Genomic DNA, 12,888 nt, shown 5'->3' on the forward strand with positions numbered 1-12,888 from the left:
AAATCTGTCTATGAAGCTAGTTTTATTCATTTCTCTTTAATAAATATTTATTTGGTTTATATTATTAACCACCTATTATACTATATTCTATAATAGGTATTTCCCAGATCCCCACAATGTACTGTAGATAAAAGTCATTGAGACAAACGACCATTTTACAGAAAAATGTACTTTTTTCCAGAATAATGCTTCACTAACAAACTTACTATTTGCCTACTTTTGTATACAAAGCACCAAATCTCATCCATATTAAAATTATCTGTGATTTTGTTACGCAAAAATCTTACATAATTTCTTATTAAATGACCGATATTGTAGATATTTACATGTATTGTTTTTGTTCCTACTTCAAATTATGTTCATGATTAGAGTTAGTATTACATTTCATTTTGTAATGCAGTTATAAGAAAAGAGCATATATTACTACATACGTTTGCTTTCTAAATATTTATACAGTTCTTTTATATAAATATTCAAATGCACATGTAATTATTTTCATTTATAATGCTGTGAATTTTATTTGTGCATTTCTAAACTATATTCTGGGGATATGTTATTTTTTATAGATCTCATCAGTAAGACAAATGCGTTAAATAATGACGGTTATGACCTCTAATTTAGGGAATGAAAAATGTGTAAGAGAAAGGTCATTGAAATACACAAATTCTTTGAATTTTTTTCCTACATGCCTTTTGCATATAACACAGGTATTTTATTGGTTACTAGTTTTTCTGGGACACCTTTTACTTTTTTTAAAAAATATTACTTTAAAACTATAAATGTGTATTGAACCCTTAGCATGTTCCAGATACTGAACCTTACCTCCATTATCTCATTTAATTATTTAAAACATACTATAAGTTGTATATTAATTCTCTTATTTAACAGATGATGAAACTAAGGTTTAGAGAAACTGAGTAGCTTGTTTATTTAGAAAGTCCTTGATTGAAAGAAATTCCTTGGGATGCTTCCAAAATCCCTGATAGTGAATGCTACACTATAGTCCCATTAAATCAGAAGTCACTTAATGTAATTAGTTTTAGTAAAAATTCATTGAGTACTGTAATACATTTTCTATTAGCATAGGCATTTCCAGTGTTGATAGGGAAGTTACAGACTTCCTTTCCCTTTATGTTGAAGAGTTTCTGTGCTGATTATTCTTTATTTTCTCTCCATCCATCCTTCACCCTTCTTGTATTTATTCTCTGACTCAGGAGTATTAAAAACTGTATCAGTTGCACTCTAATTTTGTCTGGCTTGCAATTGAATAATATTACAGGAAAACATTGAGAAGAGACTAGAATAAGGGAGGAGAGAAATGCACTAGTATTTTATTTCTTTGCTCTATTAGGATAATCTGTCACCCAGCCAATATTTAAGTTCAAACCCACCATTGGCTGCGGTGGAGAAAAATGGGCAAACTCCGCATGATTTATGCTCTTTGGACGTGCTGGAGGATCAGTTATGTGTTGACTTCAACTCAGCAGCAATGAACTTAGCCTCTGCTAAACCATGATTTTGAAAGTGACTATACCATGAACTGCCAGGAGAACAAACACCTTTTCCTGGAGAGGGTGAAATCTGGCTGCTCCTTGGAGGAAGCTCCATTTGACCTATTTTGGACATGTTACAAGGAGGGACCAGTCTTTGGAGAGGGACCTCATGCTTGGTAGGGTGGAGGGACAGAACAAGAGAGGAAGACTCTTGGTTAAATGGATTATTTCAGTGAGTGGTGTGATGGGGGTAGGTATGTCAGAGACAATAATATTGACAAAAGATAGAGGAGAGTTTAGGGTTGTTGTACATAGGGTTGCTAAGACTTGCAGGCAATTCGACAGCACAAAACAACAACAAACAACAAACATAGTAGCTATGTGAAAAGCAAACAGAAAAACACCAAAACAATTGCTTATGCTACATCTGGATCATAGTAAAACTATGCTTCAAAGGATTTTCAGTGGCTTATTTTTCAAAAGTAGATTATCGCCAGGCCTATATTTTAACATCTGTGCATGGATTCAGATGTCTAACCTTTTGCTTAGCAGCAATCATGCTCTTTGCACCAAGGCATGCAAATTTGGGACAATTTCTAACATCTCTTATTTATCAAGGAAATGCAGATTTATGCACACCTATGTTTATTTGCAGCATTATTCACAATATCACAGATATAGAAGCAAACCAAGTGCCTATTCAAAAAATAGTTGGATAGAGAAACTGTTGTATATTTACAGAACAGAATACTACACAATACTGGAAAGCAATAAACTCTTAAAACAGTATACTCAATGAAAATGAGTCTGAAAGATGTGGCTGTTGTTGTTGTATACTATTGAGTCAGAACTAACCCATAGCTGGCCCTCCATTGGGTTTTCAGAAGCAGTCAATTGAATGGGATGAATTGCCCATCTTTCTCTTATGGAACAACTAGTGGATTAAAACCACATGCCTTCAGGATTACAGTGCAGTTTCTTACCACTAGGCCATAAGAGCTCCTTCTGGAAGACATTAAGCTGTGTGAGCTATCTCAGTCACAAAAGGACAAATACTGAATAAGATCGCTGTTTTATATAGGATAGCTGGGGAGTTGGAGAACAGTTGTTGTCGTTGTTATGTGCTTTCAAGTCATTTGTGACTCATAGCAACCCTATGTACAAGAGCCCTAAATGTCGTTCTATCCTGTACCAACCTTGCTGTCTCAAACACATTCATTCCCACCATTCCACTCACAGAATAGATCCATCTCATAAAGGGTCTTCCTCCCCTGCGCCATCCCTCCACTCTCCCAAACATGATGTCCCTCTCCAAGAACCAGTCCCTCCTTGCAACATGCCCAAAGTATGCCAGATGAAGCTTCAGAATCCTTGACTGCAGGGAACATTCTGGCTTCACCTTCTCCAGGACAAACCTGCTTGTTCTCCTAGCAGTCCATGGTATATTCAACACTCTTGTCCAGCACTACAACTCAAAGGCATCAATTCTCTTTCTATCATCCCTATTCTCTGTCCAACTCTCCAATGCATGGCACGTAACTGCAAAGACTATAGCCTGGATCAGGCGCAGCTTAGTGTCCTGCCTGACGTCGTTGCACTTCAGTACTCTTGAGAGGTCCCTCACAGCTGACTTTCCCAATGCAATTCATCTCCTGATTTCCTGGCTGCTGTTACCAAGAGTGTTGACTGTAGAACCAAGTAAACTAAAACTGTTAACAGTCTCAATCTCTTCACCATCCATACTGATGCTGCCAATTGGCCCAGTGGAGAGAATCTTTGTTTTCTTGTTATTGAGCTTCAATCCATGTTGAAGACTACAGTCCTTGACCTTCTGCAGTAAGCACTTCAGGTCCTCATCAGTTTCAGCGAGCAGGATCGTGTCACCTGCATAATGCAGGTTGCTGACAATTTTTCCACCAATCCTGATGCCACATTCCTCCTCGTACAGCCCAGCATCTCAGATGATCTGTTCTGCATCCAGATTGAAAAGGTATGGAGACAAAATACATCCCTGAAGGACCCCTTTCTTGATTTTGAACCATCCAGTGTCTCCCTGCTCTGTTCTGATGACTGCCTCTTGGTCCAAGTATAGGTTTCACATTAGCACAATCAAATGTTCTGGGATTCCCATTCTTCTCAGAGTCAGCCATAGCTTGTTGTGATCCACACAGTCAAAAGCCTTTACATAGTCAATGAAGCATGGATAGACATTTTTCTGGTATTCTCTGATTTCTGCCAAGATCCATGTTACATTAGCTATAATATCCCTAGTACCACAACTTTTCCAAATCCAGCCTGTACATCTGGCAGTTCTCTGTTGACATATTGTTCCAAATATTTTTGGATAATTTTCAGTAGAATATTGCTTGCAGGTGATATTAATGATATTGTTCGATAATTTCCACACTCTGTTGGGTCACCTTTCTTTGGAATGGGGGGTGGACCAACAAAAAACTCCAAACATAAAGAGATAATCAACATTGTACTGGATTAGGTGATGAGAAGTACAATCTGAAAGGAATAAACAATAAAACATTATTGAGTCAGTGAGTGGTATAATGGAGATAGTTGTATCAGAGAGAATAAGATGGATACAAGATAGAGGAGGGTTTGGGGCTTTTGTACATAGGGTCCCTATGAGTTGCAGGCAAGTAGATGGCACATAAAAACAACACATAACAATTATATAATAGAGAATGAAACTGTCAACAGCTTCATCTTGCTTGGATCCACAATTAACACCCTTAGTACCAGCAGTCAGGAAATAAAAAGATACATTAGAATAGGAAAATCTGCTGTTAGAAACCTCTCCATATTATTGAGGAGTAATAATATCAGTTTGATGATGATGGTGTGTCTGATTGACACTGAACAGGAGCCAGTAGTAATGAAAGAGGAAGTAGAAGCTGCATTGAAGGCAACTGGCAAAAAATAAAGCCCGAGGAATCAACGTGATACCAATTGACTTGTTTCAACTAAAAGATGCAGCCTTGTACGCACTCATCAGTCTATGCCAGGAAATTTGGATGATAGCTGTCTGGCCAATGGGTTTGAAGAGGTCCATGTTTGTTCCCGTTCCCAAGAAAGGTGACTGAATTATTGTGGAAATTAACAAACAATATGATTGATATAAAATGAAAGCAAAATAGTGCTGAAGATAATTTTAAAAATTACTGGAATAATTTATAAATAGGGAATTGGAAGAAGTTCAAGCAGGATTTAGAAGAGGCCATGGCACCAGGGATAACATTACTGATGTCAGATGGATCCTGGCTGAAAGTAAATAATATCAGAAGAATGTCTATCTGTGGTTTATTAACTATGCAAAGGCATTTAACTGTGTGGATCATGACAAGTTGTGGCTGACATTAGGAAGAATGGGGATCCCAGAGCACTTGATTGTGCTCATGAGAAATCTATACTTGGACTAGGAGGCTGTTGTAAGAACAGAGCAGGGGAACACTGTTTGGTTTAAAATTGAAGAGGGAGTGCATCAGGGTTGTATTATATTTCCATACCTATTCAGTCTGTATGCTGAGAAAATTAACCAGGAGCCTGGACTCTATGAGGAAGAGTGTGGCATAAGGCTTGGAGGGAGACTCATCAATAACTTGCATTATTCAGATGACACAACCCTGCTTGCTGAAAGTGAAGAGGACCTGAAGCACTTGCTGAGGAGGATCAAGGAATGTAGTCTTCGGTATAGATTGAATCTCATTGCAGGAAAACAAAGATTCTTACCACTGGACCAATAGGCGGTGTCATGATGGATGGAGAGGAGATTGAAACTGTCAACAGCTTCATTTTGCTTGGATCCACAATTAACACCCTTGGTATGAGTAGTCAGGAAAGAAAGAGGTGCATTGCATTGGGAAAATCTGCAGTTAGGGATCTTTGCAAATTATTGAGGAGTAGTGTCAGCTTGAAGACTAAGACACAGCTGATTCAGGCCATAGTATTTTCAATTACTTGCTTTGCATCTGAGAACTGGATCATGAATAAGGATAACAGGAAAATAATTGATGCCTTTGAGCTGTGGTGTTGGAGAAGAACACTGAACATCTATGATGGCCAAGAGAAAAAACAGCTATGTATTGGACAGAGTGCAGCTGGAGTGCTCTTTAGAGGTAGGAATGATAAGGCTTTGCCTCACATATTTGGACATGTTGCTTGGAGAAGTACATGATTCAAGGAAGGGTGGAGGGTTGGTGAAGGAAAGGAAGATCCTCAACCAGGTTGTTTGACAGGGTGACTTATAAAATGGGCTTTTGTGTGTCAGGAAGTGTGAGGATGGCATAGGACAGGACAGGATTCAGATCTTTGGTTCATAGGGTCACTATGAGTCATCATTGACTCAACAGCACCTAACAACAGCAACATACGACAAGTAACAACGCAGAACAGAACATGAGTTACAAAGTGAATGTGATAGGAAAATATCTCAGTGAATAAATGAATCCCAACCTCTCTGCAAACTTTCACTAAAAGCCCAATTAAAACAAAAAGTTGTTTTTCTGGATACTAAGCTGAGAATAAAGTAATCCAATAAACACAAGCAAAAATATTAGCAAAGACCTGTGTTTTCTAAACACACTTGAAAGTAAGTTACGTTAAATATGATCAGTTGAAACAGCTGTCAAGAAATCAAGACGAATCACATTGGACACATCTGCTGTCAAACTACTCTTTAAAATGATACGAAAAAAGGATGTAACTTTAAAGGCTAAGATGCACATGGTTCATTGCAACCCTATCAACAGATCAGACCATGCCCTGCCCAGCACTATCACAATATCTGCACGTTAGAGCACACTTGTTACATTCATTACGTAAGTCCTTTTTTTTTTTTTTTAGGATCTTCCTCTTTATTACTATCCCTCTAGTTTCCTGTGGGGAGCTCTGGTGGCTGAATGATAAGAAATTAAGCTATCAAGCCAGAGGCATTCTGTTCATATGTTCACTTGTTCCATGAGAAATAGATGGGCAGTCTCCTTTTGAGTTCTGAGCAGTACACACCCTCTGAAAACCAGCTGGGACATCTGCCATGAGTCTGTTCTGACTCAAAGGCATACTACTACTATTACTACTTCTTTCCCTACATTATGCCTTTTTACAAAGATTAGCTCCTCCTGACAACATGCCCAAAGAATGTAAGACAATTTCACTACCCTTTTCTCTAAGGAAGAGTCTTGTTCCACTTTCAGACAAACCTATTTGTTCCTTTTGCAGTGAAAGAGCTATTCAAAACTCTGCCAACAAAACAATTCAAAGGTGTCAATTCTTCTTTGGACTTTCTTATATGTTGTCCTTGGAAGCAGGAGAGGCATCCGCTTCCTAAATAATATGCCTCCAGAAACCCTATGAACTTTGATAAATGTTGATGGTTGTAGAGGGTCTTCAAGCCTTTTGTTCATAGGGTTGCTATGAGTCATGCTGTACTCTAAGGCAATCAACAACAATATATTGTCCACCTCTCAGGCACATTTGAAGAAATTGAAAACATCAATTGGCTTGATTCACGTGCACTTTAGAGTTTAAATGGTTATCCTTGTTCTCTGGACTTGTGGAGAGGTCTTTGACAACAGGGTTTTCCAAATGCAATGTCTTCTGATTCAGTGTCAGCTGCTACAGTGGGTATTGACTGTGGATTGATAGCAACATCTAATGCAGTACTTACTGAATTGATTAAAATAATCCAAGAGAATAAATATCATAATTTGGATTGTTCAAAACTCAACTCATTGTTCTCAAGTCATTACTGATGCATAGCTGACTCTCCAACGAGTTTCTGAGGCCCTGTATTGGAGAGAACTCAGCCCATCTTTCTTTCACTTCTAGAGCTCCTAGTGAAATCAAACCACTAGAGAATTCAGTCTTTGAATTATCAACACAAGTCCCTACGGACAATGGCATTGGAAGCCATATATTAAAACAGACAAGTGAGAAAGATAAACACAGATGCTGGAGAAACTTTTTTGAAATCTAGGCCTAGAACTTACTAGAGAGGTCAGAACTGCAGAAATATGGGATGAATTTTATAAATATCACAATGACTCATTTTTAAGATCTGAATATGTTGAATAGTAAGGGTTTATTACCCTAAGCACTAAAACTTAAGAAAAAAAATAATCATTTTGGATGAAGATCTTTTTAAAATTTTATTGCACATTTTCCTGCCATCTTAAATGTTGCATCTGCAACTGAATTGATTTTTTTCTTGATGGCTTAGGGTCATCATTATAATCATCTGTTATGATAGCATGCTATAACTCAAGGATGCTGTTGGAATAATTCAGATGCTTAGAGCTATTTCTTCTTATTAAAAAAAACACACATCAGATTATTGTTGTGTTTTGTGTTTTTTTTCTTGAGTTTCCTTTTTATCATTTCCATGATTTCTCATTTGCTATCAGCTGTCATTTCTTTTAACAATCAATGTGTCACTCTGAGCTGATATACAGTATCTTTTCAAACCTTTGCTTCTCAACCAACACAGGTTGGAAACCCAGATAATAGAACACAATGTAGCTGTATTCAGAGTGTACAGATCTAGAGGGAGAATCAGATTGTCCCCCTAACAAGGAGCTCCACAAGCTTTATAGAAATACAACTTTTGTGATACTTAGTTACTGATAAAAATTCTGTTGCTTATTACTTAGTTATAGCTTTGGTGGCTTAGTGGTGAGGAATTAGGTTGCCAATCCAAAGGTTCATGAATTCAAATTCATGAGCTACTCTTTGGGAGAAAGATGGACAATCTCCTCTCATGCCATTTACAACTTCAAAAAACCTGCTGGAGGGTCAGCTCGGAGTCAATTCTGACTTGATGGTCCAAAAGAACAACAACAACATTCAGTTACTTAGTACTTAGATGTATTTTCACAAAGAAAGAACAATCAGAACTAAAGTTCTAAAAGTGTACAGTTTTATTCTGAGCATAGCAAATAATGAAAGAGTAATGTTGGACAATATCCAAGATAGCAGTTTCAAGAGTATTTTTCATTACCTCAGAGATATAACGTGCTATGATTGTCACAGGAGACAGTGACCATGGTACCATGGACTGCTAGGAAAACAAACAGACTCATCCTGGAAAGGATCAAACTGGGAGGCTTCTTGGAGGCAAGGATTCTGAGGCCTCGTTTAACATACTTTGGACATGTTGTAAGGAGGGACCGGTCCTTGGAAAGGGACATCATGCTTGGTAGGGTGGAGGGACGGTGCAGGAGGGGAAGGCCCTCTCTGAGGTGGATTGATTCAGTGACTGGGGTAATGGGGATGGGTGTATCAGAGACGGTGCGATTGGCACAGGACAGAACAGAGTTTAGGGCTGTTGTACATAGGGGTCACTATGAGTCACAAACGACTAGATGGCACATGACAACAACAACATGACTGCCACAAATTGTGTAGACTTGTTTTCCAAGATGTTGTGTTTTTTTAAGTGCATTTTAAACAAGGAATCCAAGAAAATCTCCTGATAAGTAGGATGTAGATATTTTTTAAGATTCCACAAGATCAGTCATTTGTGTACACTATACAAGGTCTTCCAATTAACTGACTGAGCTCAGTCACTTGAACTTTCCTGTATTTCGATAGAATAAATAAATCCACAATTTTCAGTCATGCACCTTTGCATTATTTTCCAGGGGCCTTCAATGGCAAATTGCTTGTGTTCCCACCTGCTAAGACCCTGAGATGTGTTAGAATCTCTTTACCTACCTGAAGTCACCCTTGATCATTTGTCTCCACAAATGGTGTTCTGAAGCTCTTTCTCTCTCATGTGTGCACGTCTGTTAGAAGTCTTTTGGAAACATCTATTGGGTTCTTCAGCCCTAAGTAACATAATTCTGGTTTGTATTATCTGATATTCATTTAGTGGTTTGTCTCTTCAGTTCAAGCTATAATTTCCTGTCAATTATATTAAAAATGTCTCTGTCATCATGTCTTGGTGGTTTTCCTACTATATTATCTATTGCTATTTCCTTCACTCTAGGATTTCTTTTCAGAGAGTAATACCTTGTCTTTCCTTTGTGTACTATTCACAATAGTCTACTTCCTATTTTTACACTTGCAGTTATAACTTGAAGCATACAAATAAGGTACTTACTCAAACTTTAAAATATTTGCTACCCGACACCAGATCTAAGTTTTGGTATAAAGACACGGAGTCATCCAGAGAAAATTCCTGTAGAATCTGCTTTGCCTGCATTGCAAGAAAGGCTATCATATCTTCTAATTGAAAAACATACGAGCACATCCTGTTTGGGCTCTGAAGACAACTTTCTAAGACAGTGGTTCTCAAACTCTGATACATACAGGAAACGCTTGAAGAAGCTTATTCAAAATGGAAATGCCAGGGAGCTCTGGTGGCCTAGTGGCAGGAAGCTGCACTGTAATTCCAGAAGTGTGCGGTTCAAATCCACCAGATGCTCTGCTGGAGAGGCAGGGACAATCTCCTCCTGTACCAGTCAGATCTGATTTGATGGTACACACACAGAATAATGAAATAAATTAAACGTTTTTGATCTTTTTTTAAAAATGGAAATGTCTTGAGTTTCAAGCCATGGAGATCTGGATTCAGTATGGCTGCAGTACAACTTAGCAGACTCAGCAGTCTCTTTTGAATATTCTTCCTAGGTAATTCTTATGATTGGCTTGTGGAAGGAAGCACTGATCTAAGGGACTGAGTAATGAAAGAGAGATTTGAATAATTGGAGCATATAATTCCTAGAAAAAGAGGCTATCTCATAAAACTTTGACTCCCTTGCCTCCAATTTCACTGATATTCAGATTGAATAAGCTAACCTGGGAAACCTCTGCCCTCAACTTCATTCTTGTGAATCAAGAGAGATGGGGAACTGGGGAGAGAGCGAATGTAATAAACTCCTAGGAGCTTTAACAGCCAAGGAATGAAACTTGGGGCATAGTTGGATACTTCAGGAAATCAGATTTTATTCACTATTTATTTGATGGAGGTACAGATGAGCCAGTTTATCTGGTTTCAGGTAAAAAAAAAAGAGACAAGCTACTCTGACCAGAGGTTTTTAAAAAGAATGATGGATCAAGAAGTAATGACAGCAAGGTTTAAAATGCAATTCTGAAAATATGACCTCAGGCTGATAGACCAACCAGCCGACTAGAGAGGAACCTTTTCAAGAATCTAGATTTTTGAAAAATCAAATGCAAAAAGAAAAAAAAGTGAGATACACACAAACAAAATGACAAAAAAAAGAGCATTAAGCAATGAAGATAGATTTACATAAACTAACCTCTTAGAAGTAAACAGGTGTACAGTATGATTTACATTTACAGATGCAAAAGTGAAACACCAGAAAAATTAAGCAAAGCATGATCCTGTAGATAATGTTTTTTGTTGTAAGGGTGCCACTGAGTCAAGTATAATTTATAGCTACCCTAGGAAAACCAGCAGCTCTGAAGCCTGTCCTATCATGTGCCATCCTCACAAGTTCTGACACACTAAGCCCATTGCTTCAGTCACTGTGACAACACACTTGGTTAAGAATCTTCCTTTCCTTCACCATCCTTCTACCTTTCCAAGCATGAAGTTCTTCTCTGATGAATACCCTCTTCTAATAGCACTATTCTACTCAAAGACATCAATTCTTTTTTTCATCCTTAGTCATTGTCTAGCTCTCAGATGTGAAAACATGGTGGCCTGTATCAAGTATATCCATCTGAGTCCTCAAACTGAAAATATAACTCCTCAATAATTTGGACAGGTCTCTGACTGCAGACTTTCCTAGTGCAATATGTCTCCTGATCTCTTGACTGCCAATACCAAATGTGTTGATTGTGGATCCAAGTTTTTGAAGACATTAACAGTTTCAAATTTTTCTCCATATATAATGATGTTGCCTTTCAGGATAGTGCAAGAATTTTTGTTCTTTTGACATTGAGGGGCAATTAATATTAGAGACTGCTGTGTTTAACCTTTTACAGCTGGTACTTCAAATACTCCTGACTTTCAGCAAGCAGGGTTGTTGCATATTGAAATGTATTGGTAAATCTTCTTCCAATCTTTATGCCAAAGCCAAGTTCTTCATAAATTCCAGCTCTATAATATTTTGCATGTTGCTGTTATATGCCATTGAATCGCCTGTGACTCGTAGTGACACTCTGTACATTACCTCTGAAACCTGCCCTATCTTGAACCAATCTCATCATCTCAGACAGACTTAATCCCATTGCTCCAGTCAAAAAATCAATCCATCTCATACTGGGTCTTCCTCTCCTGTGATCTTCCTCCACCCTTTCAAGCATGATGTCCTTCTCCAAGGACTGGTCCCTACTAGCCAAGTGTCCAAAGTATATGGAACAGAGCTTCAAAATTCATGCCTCCAGGGAGCAGTCTGGTTTCACTCTCTCCGGGACAAACTTGTGGTTCTCCTGGCACTTCATGGTATGTTCAAAATGCTTCTCCATAACCACAGCTCAAAGTCATTGATCCTTCTTCTATCATCCTGTTTTTGTCAAGCTCCCTGGTGCATAGCAAGTAATTGTGAAGATCATGGCCTATATCAGGCAAACCTTAGTCTCCAGACTGACTTCTTTGTTCTAAAGTACTCTTGAGAGGCTCCTGACAGCAGACTTACCCAATCCAATTCATCTTTTGATATTCTAACTGCTGGTGCCACGAGTGTTAATTATGGAACCAATCAAGCTGAAGTCACCAACAATCTCAATCTACTGATTAAAAAGCTATGAGGAAAGGATACAACATGGATGCATATCTTTCCTAATTTTTAACCATGTAGTCTTCCCTTGCTGTTTTGCACAATAGTCATTTGGTCTAGGTATAGGTTTCACAATGAGCATAACCATTCTTCTCAATATTATTAGGCATAATTTGTTATGATTCACACAATTAAATTTCTTTGCATGGTCAATAAATCACAAATAGACATTCTTCTGGTATTCTTTGTTTTCAGCGAGGAGCCATCTGAATTCAGCAATGATATCCCTGGTGCCTCAGCTTCTTCTAAATCCAGCTTCAATGTCCTGCAGTTCTCTGCCTATCTACTACTCTAGCCATTTTTTTTGCATGATCTTCAACAGTATTTTGCTTTCATATAATATTATTTGATAATATCCATATTCTGCTGGATCTTCTTTCTTGGGAATGGGAACAAATACACATTTCTTCCAGTCAGTTGCCCTGGCAGCTGCCCTCCAAATTTCCTGCCATAGACTAGTGATCATGGTCAGGACTGCAATTGTCAAAAGAAATATGTCAACTGGTTCCTCCTCAATCCTTGGGGCAGTATTATTAGCCAATGCCTTCATTGCAGCTTGATTAAACTGCTAGACCCAAAGCACTCAGATTGAGTCCACCACTGTGGGAGAAAGATGGACAATCTCCTTCAGTGAAATT

This window comes from Elephantulus edwardii, unplaced genomic scaffold, assembly GCF_000299155.1.
Source record: "Elephantulus edwardii isolate Elephantulus edwardi_28Jun2011 unplaced genomic scaffold, EleEdw1.0 scaffold00486, whole genome shotgun sequence".
Taxonomy (NCBI): domain Eukaryota; kingdom Metazoa; phylum Chordata; class Mammalia; order Macroscelidea; family Macroscelididae; genus Elephantulus; species Elephantulus edwardii.